Consider the following 6,945-nt stretch of genomic DNA (forward strand, 5'->3'; position numbering starts at 1 on the left):
CCACTCCGAAAGGCTCCGTACTGTATGATTCCAACTATCTGACATCCTAGAAAAGGCAAAACTATGGAGAGAGTAAAAAGGTCAGTGGTTCAGGGGTTAGAGTTGAGGGAGGGGTGAACAGGCAGCGCTCAGAGGACCTTCAGGCTGTGAAACTTTTCTGTATGACACTATAATGACAGATACACGTCATATGTTTGTCCAAACCCACAGAATGTACAGCACAAAGTGAACACTAATGGAAACAATGGAATTCGGGTGACAATGTGTCAGACTAACAAGTGTACACTGTGCTGGGGGATGCTGATAGTGTGGGGGGGGGGCTGTGTGGGGGGAGCCAGGGGGTTATGGGAACTCTCTGTACCTTCTCTTCAATACTGCTGTGAACCTGAAAGTGCTCTTAGAAATTAAGTCTGTTAAAATATGCACGGAACTCAAAAGTGGTGGGAGGCACCCGAGCAGCTGACGCTTCCTGCAGAAGCCAGACAGCTGGGTCAGGAGGGGGTGTGGGACATTTCCACTCCCCAGTTAACACTCATTTCGGAAGCCAGTTTGTGGAAAGACGTAGGACAATCAATCACATGTGCTTCGCAGAAGCAGCAACAGCAAGTCTAAAGGGGACAGAATAATAAAGGGCAAAATGAGGAATCATTTGCTGTCAGGAAAATGTTTTCCTCAGATACGTATTCTTCAGGTTTTGTGGTTTAGCCCCTGACACCTGGAACCTATCAGTTTCATGTGACCTGTGTTAATGCCAGGCCAGGACCAGACTGGAAGCGAGGAAGCTCCCAAAGCCGTCATTGCTATGCAGCCCCCATGGCCCACCCGGCACATCCACCCACACCTGCATCCTGGTGGAGCGAAACGAGAATGGACCCCACTGCCTGATGTAGCTATTAAAACGAAGTTAATCTGCCTTTTTGCAGCCCCAACCTGATGAGCACACAAGAACTCATTTATAATTGCTTATTCTTTATACATTTTATTGAGGAATATTGGGGAACAGTGTGTTTCTGGGGCCCATCAGCTCCAAGTCTTTGTCCTTCAATGTAGTTGTGGAGGGCGCAGCTCAGCTCCAAGTCCAGTTGCCGTTTTCGATCTTTATTTGCAGGGGGCACAGCCCACCATTCCATGTGGGAATTGAACCGGCAACCTTGTTGAGAGCTCGCGCTCTAACCTCTGAGCCATCCGGCCGGCCCTATGATTGCTCATTTCTACTTCACAACACTCCTTCCAGTGTTTCTGTTCTCTCATAAAGTCCATTAACATTGTCTGTACGACTCCTACCTACCTTCTCCGCTGCCCTTCCTACTTGGCATTCCCCTTTCCTCTCTCCTCTCCCTCAGGACTCATTTCCTCTCCTTTCCTCCTGCAAACCTCCTCTCAGAAAAAGCTTGGTAATTTCTCTCATGCCAAGATATAAATGACTACCGAGTTCACTGTTGAATGCACTGCTAGCACTGTTCCCAGAAAGCATGATGGAGGGGAAGGGACGCTGTGGGGACAGAGTCCCAGAGGGCAGTTTCCAGGCTCTCGGCCTCACGTGGAAAGACGCTGGCTGGGTTATTAGATGGCCATTAACTGTAATTGATGGCCATCCGCTGTGACCAGTTAGCCGTTAGCCACGAGTATAACTGCCGTGGCTGGGCTAGCAGGTGCGGAGTGCAGCTGGCAGTGGGTGGGTTGGCAGAGAAGTGGACGGCGGATTGCGGATCGTGTGGCTCTTGCTTCCTGTGTCTCCAACCCAGCTGCCATGGATAGTGGTATGACTCCCCTATCTATGACTCCGTGGGTGCTCATTTTGGCCTCACCATGTCCTGCGTTCTTGTGCGGGAAGCAGGAGCTGAGACCCTGCATGACAGACATAGTGCAGTGTGCTGCAGAGAGATGAGTGAGCTAAGGCCTGGAAAGGGCCCACTGGAGTTCGTGACCAACAGCCTATTGGTGACTTTGGTATGAGCGGACTTGTGGGGACAGAAACACATTGAGGTGGGCTGTGCAGTGAGGGAGAGGTGGAGAGACCTTTTTTTAATGAAAGAGACGAGTGATGTGTTTAAATGCTGATAGGAAGGAGCCAGAAGAGAAGGAACGGCTGAATATACAAGTGAGAGAGGAAAGAGACCCCCAAACCCCCAGGATGAGAGAAGACCAGATGGATGCAGTACAGGCTGGGGGGCGAGTCTCAGAGAGGAGAGGGCAGCGTCCTTCCCGAAGAGGAAATGGCCTGTGAGAAGCAGAGAACATAGGTGGGTTGGGTGGCAGCAAGTCAAGGGAACTCCCATCCAGTGCTTCCTGTGTTCTCTGCTGAAAGCGAAGGAGGCATAGGTGGGGTTGGAGGTTTAAAGAGAGATTCTGAAATAGTCCCTGAGGAGAATGGGGAGCTGACTTGGGCAACGAGGCTCACTGGGCCCCATGGACGGTCCAGCTCACACTGGAGACCTTGACTTTACAATGGTGTCAATTTATAGGAATTCTGACACTGGCGGTGGGATTCCAGACAGAGGATATTTTCAGGAGGCTACGGGATTTCCCCCAGTCCTCCCAAAATTATTCCCAGGATGCTGCATAAACTGGAAAATACATTCAAGTTTTGGTAGTTTTTAATCATTATTATTTACTATTGTATTTGCCACCTACACCTGGGGACATTTTAATCCAAATATCCGAAAGAGGTATATCTTTTTCCTTAATCCTATCCCAACTCCCTTTTCCTGTTCTGATTCTCGGGGACCTACCTTTCCAGGTCTGCGGGCATGAACCCATCTTTTGTTTGGGGCTCTGAGGTGGGGAGAAATTTCGGGGCATTTTCCAAGCTCCTGGAGCTAGCCCAGGCCGTCCTGAGGTTGACCGCCATCTGTGAGCAGCAGGCCACCCCCTGGCTGAGCCCTGCCGGTGGAGGTCCTTGCCATTCCCCACTGTCTCTGGCCCGTTGTCATTCCTGCAAGGCACGGGGTACAGGAGCGCTGGGATCCCAGGCCTCTGTGATGCATTGACTGTTGCCCATCTTTTCTTCTTAGACTGAAAATGGTGTTTGGTCTGTGCTGCCAGAGAGAGAGGTAAAGTTTAGGTGGCCCTGTTGCCATGTCCCGAATGACCAGGAAGGGGAACCCTGACTTGGGAAAAGGAAGAAGGGAAAATAGGGTTCTCTGTTACTCAGGGTTGGGATGGAGGGCCCCGTCCTGGTAGGTGGGACATGGCTGTGGTGCCTCTGTGTGTGTTTGTGTGCGTGTGTGTGCGTGCGTGTATGTGCATGTGTGCGTGTGTGTGCGTGTGTGTGCGTGCGTGTGTGTGTGTGTGTGTAGGCAGGGAGCCACTATGCTGGCAGTGCCAAATGCTATGGTTGTCCCAAGAGAAGTGTTGCAGAAGAGGAGGCTGGGTCATGGGACATGATTTCTAATCTGGGCTGTGGGAGCTGTCAGTGCAGAGTAGGGAGGGCTGTGGGGAGAAGAGCCAATCCAGTACCAAATGAGCACCTGGAATGGCCAGTCAAGGCCAGGTCCACCTTCTGGCTGGAGAGGTGAGATGGACCCTCGTACACAATAAGGAAGGAAAGGAGAGGAAAGGGGTCGTGGGTCCGTGTGCTCCAGGCTCCAAGGCTGGCTTTAGAAGTAGCCAGAGGCCCAGAGTCCTGGCAGCCAGTCAGCAGGGAGCCCAGGCTGAGCCCTGTTACAGCTGCCGGGTTTATTCATACGCAGTGGTGATTGGACTTGCCCTGGAGAAGCAGGTCCTGGGATTGGGGAGGAAAGCCAGTCCCCACTGGAGCGGGCACGGGAGACCCCAGCCTCACACACAGCCCTGCTTTCCTTCCAGGCTCTACGCATCCCTGTACTTAGTGCACATGTTTATTCTTGCAGGTAAGGGCCTGGGTCTGGTGTGAGTTGGGGATGACAGCAGGACCTGGGAAACTGGTTCTCCCCTCAGAGCTACTGCAGGCCCCCGCTGCCCACCAGGGCTCCAAGGGGCCCCCCTGAGGCTGCCATGTACCTGCCGCCCCAGGCGTGGCCACACTGCTCAGCGCCCAGGCTGGCCTTCTTTTCCCCTTTCTTCCCTCTGCACCTTCAGAGTGAAACTGGGATTTGAACCAAGGTTTAATTTAATTTTAAAACTCATAACAAAACAAAAAAAAAACACACAAACTGTCACGCGGGGTGGCCTGCGGGACCTCTAGTCCCGCTCCCTGCACAAGAACGCAGGACATGGCTAGGCCAAAACGGAACATCCACGGAGCCATAGGTAGGAGAGACATACCACTATAGTCTCACAGGAGGCTGAATCCACACAACCTGCAACCTGCTGTCTGCTTCTCTGCCTGCCAACCAACCGACTGACTCTCGACTCCCGACTCTCTACTCACCAACCAGTGCAGCTGTGGCAGTTATGTCAGTGGCTAATTGGCTAACTGGTTACAGCTGATGGTCAGTTAGCCACAACTGACGGCCACCTACTACTCGAGCCAGCACCTTTCCACCTGAGGCCGAGAGCCTTGAAACTGCTCTCTGGAACTCTACCTCCACACAAACCAAAAAACTGCACAAACTGGAAGTGTTTTTCAGCAATGATTTTCAAATTTTTGTTTGCATACCTTTTGAAAAACCATATATCCCCTCACACATTTTAAGTTCATATCTAATATGTCCATTGCAAGTTTAATAGTATACAACTTCTGACATATTGTGAATACTGACCCTTTAAAATAATTACATCCCTCCTTTAAATGTTTGAACTAGTCTTTCGTCACCTCCCTGCAGAAGTGGTGTTCTATTATTTTCAGGAGTCTGTGAGGAAAACAGCTCCTGACCATGAGCTTGCAGGGGAGTCTTCACAGGTAGGGGCCCCTGTCAGGTTCTAGAGGCTGGCACAGGCTCACTGCAGCCTGAATAGGGGTCACGCTCCTTGACCTCAAAAGGTCAGTCATGTGCGTCTGTGTCTGTGAATGTGAGGATTCTGGAGAAACTTCCTGCTTCTGGCAAAGAGTCAAACACAGGTTCTGTCCCTTGTGGGCTGGCTCCATGGTCACCTCCACGCTCCTTGGCTGTGGCCTGGACAAACCCAAAGAAACAGGTGACCCCTAATGTATGTGAGGAGCCCTGGAATGGGGTTCAACACTCCTGTGTGAATGGGTGGTGGTGAGCAGGACACCTGCCCGGGGTCGCATACCCTCCTTGATGTCCCAGGTCCAAGAACCCATGGCAGAGGCACCCCGTCCCCCGCCCAGCCCTCGGTCAAGAGAAGCCTGCAGACCAGCTGCTGGATCCGGTGGTGCCCACCGATTACACCACTTAACCCTCACAGCTCCCTCTTCATAGATGACGAAACTTAGGCTCCCGGAGGGACAGTGACTAGACTCAGGCAGCACAGGTGACAAGACAGAACAACGTTCCCGGTCTCTGGGGCCCCCTGCTGCCTGGCCAGAGCTACTGGGAAGAGGAGCTCATTCCCGTGAGGACGTGTTCTGTGTGAGCACATCACCGAGAAGTGTGGGCGACACCCTGAGGGAGTGGCTGTTTGCAGGTGGGGCGCCCTCAGGGGGCCTGTGTGCCCTGGACATCGCCGAGTCCACCTTCCCTCCTTCTTTTTTTTAAATTAATCAGTCAAATTTCCATTTTTGGAATGTTTTATTATCCACAAAGATATGCATGTACGTAGTTTGATGAGTCAAAAATTTATGACTTGAAACAAAAAACTAGCTACCTTTTGCCACCCCCACTCCCCATGATCCCAGAACCAGGGTGGGAATCTTTCAGGCTTCCAGCCTTCCCAGCTGTAGCCTTGGGTTTGGCCACCATGTCTCTGAATAGAAAGCGTGTCCTGCTTTGTCTTGATTTTTCAGATTTAACATTATTAATGAATTCCTGCAATGGAAGATGAGGATTGCGCTCTCCTAACAACCGCGCGCTTACCACCACCTCCTCCACACACATTTCAGCTCTCGAGCCCTTCAATGCAGTTATATCCTAGTTTCTCTCATTGTAGACTTTTTAAAAACCGAGTTATGACACCTTCAACTGTTAAATTTTGTAAGTATCATTTTTTCTTTTTTGCTGATTTTGATGTCGTTTGGCTTTTCAGTCCCTCTCCCCCACATGGGACTCGTGTTATTCATGTTTTTTAAATTAAGGTGTTACTTATGTAGAGTAAGATTCATCCTTTTTAGTGTATAATGCTTTGAGTTTTGACAAACATATATAGTTGCACAACGGCCACCGTAACCGAGATACAGAACCGGTCCATCACTTCAGAGAATTCTCCTGTATTCACTCAGAACCCATTCCCAGCCCTGGCATCCAATGAGCACTTTTCTGTCCCTATAGTTTTGCCTTTGCAACCCTGTCATATAAATGGAAACTTCCAGCATGCAGCCTCTCGAGTCTGGTGTCTTTCGCTTGCACAATGCACGTGAGATCTGTCGGTTGTGTAGCAGTCGTTTGTTCCTTCTTATTGCTGAGTAGTTGTCCATTGTGTGGATGTACCACAGTTTGTCCATTAATGTGAACGGACATTTAGTTTGTTGCTAGTTTTTGGCAGTTACAAATAAAAGCGCTGTAAATATTCATATACAAATTTTGTGTGAGCATAAGTTTTCCTTTCACTTAGGCAAACACCTAGCAGTGGGATTGTTGGGTCATGTGGTAAAGGTATGTTTAGTTTTGTAGAAAACTGTGAAACTTTTGCAAAGTAGCTGGTACCCATTTTGCATTCTCACCTGTATTGAATCAGAGTTTCCAATTGTTCCACATCATCTCCTTCAGTTTCCTTTTTTTTTTTCCACTTTTTATTTATTTCAAGTGTGTTTTCCAGGACCCATCAGGTCCAAGTCAAGTAGTTGTTTCAGTCTACTTGTGGAGGGCGCAGCTCACAGTGACCCATGTGGGGATCCCACTGCCAACCTTGTTCTTAAGAGCACCAGCCGCCTAAATGTTTTTTATATTTTTTTAGCCAATGCTTTTT

The sequence above is a fragment of the Rhinolophus sinicus genome, linkage group LG02 (genome assembly GCF_036562045.2).
Source record: "Rhinolophus sinicus isolate RSC01 linkage group LG02, ASM3656204v1, whole genome shotgun sequence".
In the NCBI taxonomy this organism is placed as follows: Eukaryota; Metazoa; Chordata; class Mammalia; order Chiroptera; family Rhinolophidae; genus Rhinolophus; species Rhinolophus sinicus.